The following is a 13124-nucleotide window of genomic DNA, read 5'->3' on the forward strand; positions in this document are numbered from 1 at the left end:
CAACCAATGTGGGTTGCTTAATCATTGCTTAAAGCTTAAATGCAATCTGTCAGCGTCTATTTCCACAGTATCCAGAGCAACAGTTATGATTTTTATCATGATATTGTTATTTTTGCTGTTGTTTGTTTCATAGCAACCCTATTTCCATTCTTTTACAATCTTATTTCCTATTAATAATCCTGACGCATATTATAAAGGTCTAAGTAAAGTTTAATTTCAAATTAAATGTGATAGAATGTTTGAACTATAAATTAATATTTTGTATAAAAAGTATCTTATGTAATATAATTTACACATAATTCGAATTATAGAGTTATTAGTCACACTTTTCTATAGTCTGTATTCTAGGACACACCTTTAGGATGTATCAGAGCTCATTTATTTTTCGGCTGATTCATTTTCCAAGTTACAATATCATGTTGCCATCTTGATGTCAGCAGAGAAGCAACAGTGTGAAATCTCAACAGGGAGTCCATTTTCTTTTGTTTTGATTTTCAAATTATTTATGTTTATATTTTCTACATTTGTGTCTCAATCTTGCTTCTTCTCCAAATCACTTAAATTTGTGTTATTGTTAATCACAACTTCATCTGTTACACTGTACTTAGTGTTTATGTTCAAGCTTAGATAAAAAAGTTAGTTTTTCTACTCTATTCGTAATTTTGTCATCTTCCAGTTCTGAATATGTGTGACGTCTTTACAAATCCTCTGATCTGATTGCATGGTTTATAAACAGCAGATTGAAGTCATTAGTGGCAGAAACCACATGGAGAGGAAAACATACATTTGTTACAGAGAACAAGGCAAAAATATAGATTTAGATGCTAACCAACATAATTGTGTGTTCTAAAAGCTTTTTCATTTGTACAGAAATGTGAAAACATTAAAATGAAAAGGTGCCAATGTTTTACATAGAGCCTTCCATTTTATGAACTTAGAAGTGCTTGCAGAATCTGTGACCTCACAATTAATGTCAGCCAACATTTGACCAAAACATTTATCTCTCATTATCACCTTTCTTATTGCATCAGTGGTAGGGTCTCTGTAAATTCACACTGTACATGCTATCTTGTTCACGTTCTGATCAAGCGAGGTGGTTATACATCAAGGGGCCATTGGCGAACTCCATCTATAAAGAGTCATTGTGTATCACCAAAGCAGCTCCATTAATTGGAAAAGTGTCTCCAATTCGGGGGCATGATTAAAAAGTGGTGCTCTGTGTTTTAGCGAGATAAAGGGAGATGGAGAGATAGCAGTAGTGTGCTCATAGAAGAGGAAAAGGAGGATAGTAGCTTCCAGGCTCAGCATGCTGGGTCACAATCCAAACGCCTGTGGGAGGTCACTAGAATTGACTGGCTTTAGAAAAAGTGGGCTTAAAGCTTTTGGTTTGTCTTGATAGGATATGTTTATGGAACTAACCTAGAGTTAGTATCTGCAAAGACACAATAGCACGCTTAACGCAGCAGGAGGATAGACGTAGAGAGAATTTCAAGCTTCCCCTCTGAGATCTGTCCGTGCTTCTCCTCCACACTGCTCCGTCTGACTGATGAATATTTATACTGTTCATTCTGTTACGCAGCCTGAGCTCAAGCGCTGCCATTTTACACTGCAGGTGTTACTCTACATGCCAAAGTTGGAGTTAAGTTGCAGTGTTGAGAATGTTGTGCATCTAATGGGAGTGAGTGCTCTTGCGACTTGCTGTCCCTGATTCCACAGTTTGATCGTGTGTCAGGCCCCGCGGTGTATAGCTGGTGTGCATGGAAACAGGCTTGGCTGACTACTCTGACTTCATTCCATTTTCCATTACTCCAGGGGGGCTTTGTTACTCCTCTGCCATGCTTCTTTCTGAACCTCAAGGAGGGTTTTACCCCTTGATAGTTTTTCATGCATGCACCACAGCTCTCAGCTGCCCTGAAGCCAGGCTAGCTGGGCAAGCTCAGACTGCCGTTGAGTGGGAAGCAGCCCAGTCTGACTGGAGGTCTTCTGTAGGCAAAGTGAAATACGAACAAGGACAATTTGGTGGGAATACATGACAAGTAACTACAGGCTGGACAACTGGAATAATTGTTCAAATCATTCACAACTATCATGTAAATGGAGTTAAAGATTGGGAGTTGTATTTATTCTCTATAAATGGAGTCTCTGTTAGGTAACAGTAGGCAGTATGGACAGATGTTTTCTCACACCATGATGTTGATATTGTCCTGACTACCAAGCTGTGGACTGAAACATGCAGTCAAGTATAGACTTAACAAGGATAATTTGGTGGTTAATCACGAGCCAATGTCAAGTGTTAGTGTTATTCAAGCAGCAAATTAAATGTCTATGTTATAATTATGGATAAACAGTAAGACTACAAAAACAAATCCCTAAAACAACATGAGAACAATGAGAACAGTTTGGAGTAAAATGATCTGGACACAAAAAAGGACACAAAATAGGAAAATAATTAAATTAATTTAGGTCTGCAGGAGGACTTATACAGTCTAAAAGTATTTACTTTAATTTACAATAGAACTCTCCCCCATGCTTGACAAGTACTTATTTATTGTATTCATAAAATGTGTTTTCATGTATTTATTTTGATTGTTTTACATGTATTTATGGATGTTTGTATGGATGAATGTGTTATTGCTGCTAGAGAAAATAAAAAGTTCTGTTAATTACGTTTACAGTGAAAACTCAATTACTATTTTACGGTGTGTAAATAAGCAAGCAAATAGGCTTGAATAAAATCAAAGATTGGCTGTCTACTCACAGCTATATTTATCCATCTCTCACCTGAGGTGCTGTCATTTCTCTAATGAAACTTGACATCATTGAAATGGTGAGTTGATCTTTTTGTGGCATCTATGCCATTCATAAAGTTGAAGAAGCAGTCAGTCAACGTAAATACTTTCAATTTCTCAATTATAATGTACCTCGAAAAGGCAGCATATAAAAATAAAGGAAATTAAAAGACAAAGGTTCCTGCATTTTGACGAGTTTTTGTTTTGATCATATTTACAATATGTCAGATCTTAAAATACTTTTCAAATGCACTTGTTTAGATCACATTTATTTAAATTGGATAACAAAATTAATGTTTCGTCTCTAAAGCCAATGTCTAACCCTATGTTTACAAACAAACTAAAGAACATATACGCTAGCATACACAAAAATAATAGATGTAAGACTAAGGGGACATCAGATCTATCTCTAAACTACCAAGAAACCTTTTTTTTGTGCAATATTCTCCACTCTCTCAATATTTGATAAAAGGCCCAAAGCAATCTTCAGGGTATGAAGTTACCTTCAATGCATTGCAATTCAGTTTAGCAAGAGACCTGGCTTGGGACCTCAGAAAGACCGGATTTCCGATGTAATGTTTCTCTTGGGCCACACGAATGAAAGCAGGATGTGTTGATGTCTGACATTTGAATTTTAAAACACATTATCAACCACTTATTATTCAAAAAAAAATCTAATCAGTTACAGATTTGAACTCATGTTATTTTTAGCATAGTTTCTCTTGGATCAGGTTATTGTTTATCGATGATCAACTCATTCTGGGTTGATCTTGAACCTCTATTACAGTATGAGGAGCATCACTTCAACGAGTGCATCAAAAGAATGAACATCCTGACACACCTGAGCAGATGCATCGTTTTGTATCTGCTAAATCCAGAGGGAGATCTATCATTTTAAAATATGTTTTGAAAAAAATAAAGATTGTAATTGTTGTAGTTAATTTGTTGACCTGTGGTAATAATCTGCGTGTCCGGTACTTATATACGTAGTCTTAATATAGTCTTTGACATTCTATTTACATTACTTTCTCGTTCGTGAGACTTTTTAAGTACTCATCCTAACGAGAGAAACTTCATATATATACTACTGTTCAAAAGTTTGGGGTCACCCATACAAATTTGTGATTTCCATTAAAAATCACACTTTTATTTATCAAAATGGTAGCAAAAAGAAAAGATACTAAAGGCAAGACAAAAATAAAAAATAATCATTTGTAATTGAAATAATAATTTTGCTCTTCATACTTTACTTTCGTCAAAGAATACTCCCTTTTCACCAATTACATCATTGCAAACCTTTGGCATTCTAGCTGTTAATTTGATGAGGTAATCTGGAGAATTTTCACCCCACAAATTGCATTGACTTGATGTGCACTTCTGGTGTACCATACGGTCAAGCTTCTCCCACAACAGCTCAATGGGGTTAAGATCTGGTGACTGCACTGGCCACTCTATTACAGACAGAATAACAGCTGCCTGCTTCTTCTCTAAATAGCTCTTGCATAATTTGGAGGTGAGCTTTGGGTCATTGTCCTGTTGTAGGATGAATCAAGTGATCAAGTGCCGTCCACAGGGTATGGCGTGGCATTCAAAAATAGAGTCATAGCCTTCCTTGTTCAAAATCCCCTTTACCATGTACAAATATCCCACTTTAAAAACAGAGCAACCCCAGACCATCACATGACCTCCACCATGCTTGACAGGTGATGTCAGGCACTGGTCCAGCATCTTTTCACTTGGTCTGCGTCTTACAAATGGGTTTTCACCTCAAACTTTGATCCATCTGTCCATAACACTTTTTTCAATCTTCTTCTGTCCAATGTCTTCGTTCTTTTGCACATATTGATCGTTTCCTGTTATTGTCTAGTCTCAGATATGGCTTTTTCTTTGCCACCCTGCCTAGAAGGCCAGCATCCCGGAGCCTCTTCACTGTAGATATTGACACTGGCTTTTTGCGGGTACCATTTAATGAAGCTGCCAATAGAGGACCTGTGAGGCGCCTATCTCTCAAACTAGAAACTCTAATGAATTTGTCTTCTTGCTCAGTTGTGCACCGGGGCCTCCCACTTCTTTTTCTACTCTGGTTAGAACCTGTTTGTGCTGCTCACTGGAGGTTGTAGAACACACCGAAATCTTCAGTGTCTTGGCTATTTTTTGCATAGAATAGCCGAGCTATTCATGGTCAGGCTCCTCCTTACATCAATGATCTGATCTGAGGATGTAAGGCCGCAGCTCGGGCTCTGAGGTCTGTGGATCAGAATCTACCTATGGTTCCTCGCACATGGTTCCGGACCAGAGGAAAGAAATCCTTTCAGGCTGTTGCTCCTAAGCTTTGGAACGATCTTCCTCTCTCTCTGTGTTTGATGGCGTCTACTGACTCCTTCAAGAAACATCTTGGGACATTCTTATTTGTGCAGGCTTTTCCCTGATTTTCTGGGACTCCTGTGTTTTTCTTATGTGCCTCGGCCTTTTAAAGTATATATTTTAACTGTTTGTGCTGTGCTAAGATCATTTCACAAGGGTTTTCTAATCATTCATCAGCCTTCAAACGCAATTAGCAAACAAAATGTTTCATTAGAACACTGGAGTAATGGTTGCTGGAAATGGGCCTCTATACAACTATGTAGATATTCCATTAAAAACAGACAGAATGCAGCTAGCATTACTGTAAAGAATCTGGGTGTCTGCTTTGACGAGAACTTATCATTTAACTCACACATAAAACAAATCTCATGGACTGCCTACTTCCACTTTAGTAACATTTCAAAAATCTGGCACTTTCTTCCTTTGGATGCTGCTGAGAAACTCATCCATGCTTTTGTTACCTCCAGACTGGACTACTGTAACTCTCTTCTGTCAGGATGTTCTAAAAAGTCTCTCAGAACTCTTCAGCTTATTCAGAACTCTGCAGCTCGTGTCCTGACTAAGAGGCGCAAACACATTTCCCGTGCTGTCCTCTTTACATTGGCTTCTAGTAGAATTTAGAATAAAATTTAAAATCATTCTCTTAACCTATGAAGTATTACATGGACTAGCACCAACATACATTGAAGATCTAATCCAAACTTATCAACCCTCTAGGACCTTAGATTGCTGGAGGATTTTTAGACACCGACCTCTGTATATCCTTCCTTTCTGCATTACATTCATCACCTGTGCAGTTAAAACTCACACTCTTCATTTCTCTCCCGGAGCCCCAGGGCTTCACTTCCAGAGCTGCTGCTGATCCAGGACCTCCACCACGACATCGGATCAAAATTTATCTCCATGGACTCTTCTCTCCTCTTTTCTCCCACTGAACCCTCCCTCACTCTTCCCTCCGTCCATCTGTCTGACTGCAACTAGTAACACAACCATTTGGTATCTGCTCCTGCTCAAGAGGTTCCAAAATTAGGAAATGTATTTTGGGAATTAACTTTACTTAGGTTTACTTTTTGAACAAACGTTTTGATTGATCGGTTTAATATAATTGTAATTGCTAAGAAAATACAACATGTTGATTTTTCTTCCTCCTCTTTACTGCTTAATTAACATTATATTCTTTATTACTTATTTCTCTTTTGAAACTTTTTAATCCACTGTTGTAATTTTATACTTGTATTACTGTTTATGTTGAGTCTTAGCATGAAATATTACCAAAGATCACGATCATGCTCCCACCAGAATAAGAAGGTATCTTCACGTCCCCGTCCAGTGTGTGAAAACCTGAGAAAAAAAAAGAAAAAAAGAGCCATATTAATGCTACGTTATAGTATGAGATTAATTACTGATATCCATCAATCCTTCTGGACAACAAATGCACAATCTATAATCCAGTCAATATGCAGTACATAAGTTCGTAAACTATTATTATAATAAATAATAAATATTGCTAGTGTAATTTTTTTTGGGAAACTGTCCAAATCATAATTGATTTTTAATGTGCAATCGAAAGAAAGTCCATCAAAATGACCTTAACGAAAAGTCAAAGTGCCAGTTGTTCTATAGTCTGAGCACAGAAAGAATGCAGGTTTTAGACACTGAACACAGAAGAAAAGACATTCCACTCAGAGCTGAAAGCTGAAAGATGCTCGACTGGCCTAATGGACGAATTGTCAATAGTGGGGCATGTGTAAGGCAGCACTCATGTCAAGCTCTTTCAAAAGCTGGAGTTGGGGCATGTGATAATAGAAAAGACTGACTGGCCTTCAGGAACTTAGAACCAGGCTCACACACAGCATCACCAGCATAAATCCTGCACCCTAAACACAGTGTCATACATTCAATAGCACACAGCCACAAGCGACCAAGATTGCGCCACATGAACTCAGATACAATATATCTCCAGAGGTTAGACAGAAACCAAAAGACCTGACAAGACAAGTCAAAAGGATTCAAACCCCCGAGGCTGGTGGTGAATTGTGGGAGAAGAGGATGAAGAATGAAGGGAGGAGACACTTTCATGGGGAAGGGGTGAATGACTTTGGATAAGATCAAAAGAGAAGTTGCGGCAGAAACTGGTGAAGGCTGACGGAAGAAGCGGAGACAATGCAAGAGAAATTCAGAATCACGAGGAATGAGTTCAAAAGGGGGAGGTGCGGGAAGTGGGCAAGTGTGTGATGAGTAGGACATGCAGTGCAGTAATACAAGAGCAATAAGAAGTTCAGTGGTGACAGCGGCTCACGTAGGAGCGGGAAGAAGACAAACTGTCTGAGGTAGTCGGGGAATGCAGGGCAAGAGAGAGAGAGCAGCGGATATTTCTCTTGCATGTGCACTGGTGCTAAAATGATGGGCACGTGATGCCTCAAAGAGGTGGAGGAAGATAAAGAGGCACAACGTGAGTGAGAGATGGTGGCTGTGATTCGGTGATTCTATCTGAGCACTCGGAGATGTGTGTGACACAATCTCAAATTGGAAATCGCTGTTTCCATCTCCCCTCACTCCGTGGCTACCTGCTTCACTGATAACAAGAGCCGGCTAATTCTATTAAAAACATCCTGTTGGTGCTACAGTGGCAGAGACAAGACAAGTGAGAGTGTGGGAGGGCTGAAGCTGGAGCATCAGTGAGTGGCTAGCTGACAGGGAAAAAATAAACCTTCTGGACAACAATTAGGTTTCAAGAATCATCAAAGTGTCTTCCACCTTACATCTTATCTCTTCACCAATCTGACCATCATCTCCTCAACCTTCAACCCATCTCTACCAATCAGAAACCTCTATCTAAATCCCTATCTCTCTGTTTATCTCTCTATCCATTTGCCAGCTCTTATCACTCCCCATAGGTGCCACTTCTCATCTAGGACAGCTTCATATGAGAGTTTTTAATCCGCCCCCCCTCTTGTGTTCCCTATATGCCAGTTTTTTTCCTTTGGATGAATTTAATTCTCTTTTTGGGGTTTGCCAAGCCCTCTCTCAAGTCATGCCAAAGATAACCTTAATCTTGACAGCCAATTGTTGTTTTATCTTTAAACTACTTGATGAAGGGGCAACTTTAGAGAGTGCTTTGTTTTTCAGCTCAGCCCATGAATAAAATTAGGCAAGCCTGCTAATCACCACTCAAAGCACATATCAAAGGACTCCATGGACATAGGGACCCGTTTCACTTTCCAAGGGTCAGTTAGACTTGGGAACAAAGAGTAATGCATCCACAAACCTCATTGATTGCCTTCCTTTATTTTTATCTGGTACCATTCCTTTACTTATGTTCTTCATTCAGAAAATACTGTTTCTTATGCACTCAAATTGTGTTTACAAAATTCTTCACAAGCTGTTCATCTGATATCAGAATCAGAAAACCTGAATCTATTGTGGTGGCAGTACACAATCAATAGAGACATAAAACCAGCCACCAATGCAGCCATACTAATTTCTTGTCCTATACTCCTCACTTTTAAGAACATTTTGAGCATTTTAAACGATTAACTCTGCTACCACATGAATGAAAAATTCCCTTAACGTTTCATCATAGGATCTGTTTGTGGTAACATTACAGAATTAAATATTGTGTGCTCATTTGTGGCAGACATCGAAAGATTACCAGCGTTTTTAACCGGAAGTACTCCAAAAGTACTGAGGATAAATATCGCGACCGCTGGAAGCGCTCGTAATATTACCCGAAGTACTTCTGTTTTATATCGCTTGCCACTGTTTAAAAGGTCTGCCACAAACTACTAGAACTGTAATATGGACTTGTTTAACTTAACTGTAAAAATTACAAGATGGACATTATAGTCTAGCAGTATTGAGGCCTATAAATGTTTTTAAGGATCTTTTTGGAGGAAGTTCGTCCCTGGGCACTTGTTAAAATGGATGTACACTTTTGCCAGTGGCAGTCTGTCAGGGCAAGCAAGGCCTTCTCTGCTGGCCTGAACATTATCGGAAAATAAATGTTTTTTTTTAATTATATAAATAAAAAAAAGAGTTTAATTTTTTTTTTTTTTTAATTGTTTATTTTTCATTAATATGTATTAAATTATTACTCATAGTCTTTTCTCTTCATTTCATAGCTTTCCTCTTGCTTGCACAAGGTGCGCACTGCTTCCAGAATTGTACTTTCATGTGAGAGCTTTCATCCAATCATATTTCAGCAGCCGTGTTGTTGTCATGTTTTACCTGAGGCCTTCAGTCATTTCAGAGGTGGCCCTTGTCCATTGAAATCAACGACAGCCGAAGGATTGTGTTAAACAATCAGAGTCGAGTCGGGACAAAATGTCAGCGCTGACGCATTGATTTGAGTTAATTTAACTGTTTGTTTTTCAACACACAACGTCTGAAGAGCTTGATCTGGTTGTGGATATACTTGCAAAGCCATTTTCAAGAAGGATATTTCAAGAAAAGCTGGATGTTGTTAAGAAAGTCATGCTATGATTTATTTATTTCCTCAATAAACTACATGAGTTAATGCTAAATAATGTTGCGCTTTATGCGGGGGGGGGGCAAAGGAAACCACACAGACTGTAGTTATATTTTGATATAATGCTCTGATGTTCATTTGATGATAAACGTCTTATTGACTTATAACAGTACAAGCTCAGATCCCTGTGGTGTATAAAAAACCTTAAAGTCAAACATGCGCCACTGAAGGCATACAGTATGTATGAATACCTAACTCAACAAGAGGGTAAGTAGAAAATGAGTGAAGTTTGAAAAAACTTGACATCTTTGAGATTATAAAAGGTTAAGAAAGCATGAAATGAATCTTTATGTTGACAATGTTTCTGAAGAAAGGTTATAAAATAGAACATATCATAAAATAGAATATAACATAGAAAGGTTTGGTGGAAGCTGCATTCTCAGCGAGGGCGACAGCTTCTCAGCTTCTGTCACAGATTCCTACTGTTCTTTTTGCAGAGACAATCAAGGTTGCAGCTGATGGCAGAATAACTAGGATAGGAGGGGTTTAGAAATTAAAAAAATATAATTCAGTCATCACAAAAGCTTTTTTGAAGTTCATTCTGATTTAAGTTTTTGCTGAAAAACATTTTAATATCAATTTTGCTCAGAACAGCGGTGAAAGAATTTCCCTATCAAAGCACTGCCTAAAGAAAAGGCAAGGTCCATATTTTTATGAGAAGCATTATATTTTTCGGTAAGTTTATTTATCTTTTTCTGTATTTAATTAAATACTAAATTTGTTTTAGATAGAGAATGTTTTATGTCATATTTACCACATGTAAACGATTCAATTTATTTATTTTAGTTTTCATAAACACTCTTGTTTACTCTAATTAACATCCAATTTATATCAGGTTTATTTTGGAAACAAATCATTAAAAAACTCAGTAAAGTGAACAGTAAAGTGTTGCTGACCTACATTTCTGACATGAGAAGAATACATTAAACCATCCTGTTTTCTGAAGCACTCTATCTCTTCTGGTTATTCCTATACACTCCACAGCAATCACAACCTAACGTTCTAATATAACCCCTTATGGAAGGGCCATCAATAGACTGACACAGGTTAATACACCAACAACCCAATTCCATCCGCCAGGAAGCGCTACTCATTCATTGACTTTCCTGAAAGAAGGATTTTAGGAGATAATTAAATTCCTGAATACATAATTGAATTAAATAAAAAGTTGGGATCATGTATTAATTAGACGGCTTTTAATCTAATCTGTTGAGGTCAAAGTTTTCCACATTTTCTTTTGTTTTTAGACCCAGAACAGAACACAGCAATGAAAGAGATTATGTTGGGGTGTCACCCTAAACCTCAGCCTGCTGCCATGCTGAACTTCTGACGCTGTCTCAAATGTGTTTGCACCCGATAGACAGCTGCTGATCTCCTGGCATGCTGATGACCCACATGCTTCAAAGTGTAAGGGGGACACCAGGTTAGATGAAGATAATTTGCCAACAAGGATTTTGGAAAGGAAGGGTAAGGCAGACGGAGAGACAGAATTAGGTGGACAGTTGGGAGACAGTCAACATCGGGCGATAAGATACTTGGATTAGTAAAGAGAAAGCTTGAGTCTGAGATGAAGAGGATGTGATACGGCGAATGGCAGTTGTGTAATCTTCAGCTTTAAAATGAGTGGAGGAGGAGGGGGAGCTCCAAAGTGAGATTAGAAGGGATGGAGTGAGACATAGTGATACTGTGACACTAATAATGACATAGATTAAGGGGTCTACTGGCCTGGCCTCAAGACAATAGCTGTTTATGAAACTGTCCTGATGCTTAATTCCTCTTCAAAAATCTTCATTGAGTTAGAGCAGGACAACTGGCACACATCACCGTTGAATAAGTAGGAATACATTCTCAAGGACGGAGGGTGAGGCATTTGTCAAAAATCAGTTGCACAACAATAACCTGTTACAAAAAAAAACAACTCTGCATATGTAAATGAATGTAAATGGGAGAGATATGCTGCCAATCCAAAAATAGCAAGCTAAAAGAATAATGAATTATGAGAAGTGGGAAGTTTATTTAAGCAGGAGAGCCGTTATTCAACCCCAGCTGACCAATAACACTTAATTTTGAGTTGGTTTTTGAAAAAAGATCAATAGGACATGAAAGTTAAAGTCCTTGAGCGTACTTTGATTTATACAGCAAATCTTTTCGATTGCACTCTTAACTCTTTCTTTGACTATTTAAATGTATTATTTCTCCATTTGTACATAGAAATGTGGTCTGATTTAAATGCATTTGCTTTAAAGTTAGAACTGTGTGTCTGCATGTACGAGAAGAGAGATCTTTGGTGTGTCCCCAATGTATGAATCAATAAAAGGAAAGTAAAACTTGGATTTGGAAGGTAGAAAATTGAAAAAAGATTGATACTGCATTTATTAATAATTTGTTGTTTGTTTGTTTTATAATTTGTATTGTTTCACAACTGTACCGGGCCATGGATCATGGTACACAGTTTATCACGATACATGTAGTGTGCAGCTTACTTTATCCACATACAGATGAAGGTATTATGTAACAAAAATATCGAAATACACAATCTCAAACTCGCCCAAAATTCTGTCTCCCGCATCATCACCAAAACTCACACATCCCACCATATCACCCCCATCCTCCAGCAGCTTCACTGGCTCTCTATTAATCAATGCATAATTTACAAACTCCGCCACAATTTATTCCATCCAAAACCTCGCCCCTTCCTACCTATCGGACCTCATATATCTGACCTCATTTACCCATTAAAACCCTAGCTTGCTCTATCCGTTCCCCCTCCTTCATTCACCTCTCTGTACCTTGGGTCTGCTTTACCAAACTAGGGAGCAGATCCTTTAGTTGCTTTGCTCCGAAACTCAGCAACTGTAAGTAAGTAAGTTAGTAAGAAAGTAATATTTGTAGAGCGCTTTTCCAGAGCAGGGTCAGAAAGCACTTAAACAATTTCAAACAACACCCAATAAAATATATACTTAAAAGGTCAAGACACCACCGAGACCTACACAGGAGTCTCACAGAATCAATGAAAAGCCCGCACAAATAACAATGTCTTAAGATGTTTCTTGAAGGAGTCAGTAGATTTCATCAAGCGCAGAGAGAGGAAGATCGTTCCAAAGCTTAGGAGCAACAGCCTGGAAGGATTTCTCTCCTCTGGTCCTGAACTGTGACTCTCTCCCCCTCTCCAAATCTAAACTCAAAACCGAACTGTTCTGCACTTCATTCTCCTCATAATCCCTTCATGTGTTGTAACAACCTTGTTTTATTACGTTGTTTTTATCCTCCACTTCCTGGTTTTATTGTATTGTGCTATTTTCTTGTTGGTTTCTGTGAAGCGTCCTTGAGTCTTTTGAAAGGTACTTATAAATAAGATGTGATATGATTATTATTAACGTATCTTGGTCTTTTCTTTCTTCCATTGCTCATCCAGTGTGGAGTGAAGCCAGCAGCTTCAGCAG

General features: G+C 38.2%; 1 protein-coding gene across 1 annotated transcript in view; it reads right to left on the reverse strand.

Annotated features, from left to right (window-relative positions):
- cdh24b (cadherin 24, type 2b) overlaps nucleotides 1-13124 on the reverse strand; it is a 197532-nt gene that overhangs the window by 157375 nt on the left and 27033 nt on the right. Inside the window, exon 2 of the mRNA XM_087810345.1 lies at nucleotides 6426-6494. The gene's annotated coding sequence lies outside the window, so the exon portion shown is untranslated. The remainder of the gene's footprint in view (nucleotides 1-6425; nucleotides 6495-13124) is intronic.

Source organism: Callionymus lyra, chromosome 16, assembly GCF_982586985.1.
Source record: "Callionymus lyra chromosome 16, fCalLyr1.hap1.1, whole genome shotgun sequence".
Lineage (NCBI taxonomy): Eukaryota > Metazoa > Chordata > Actinopteri > Syngnathiformes > Callionymidae > Callionymus > Callionymus lyra.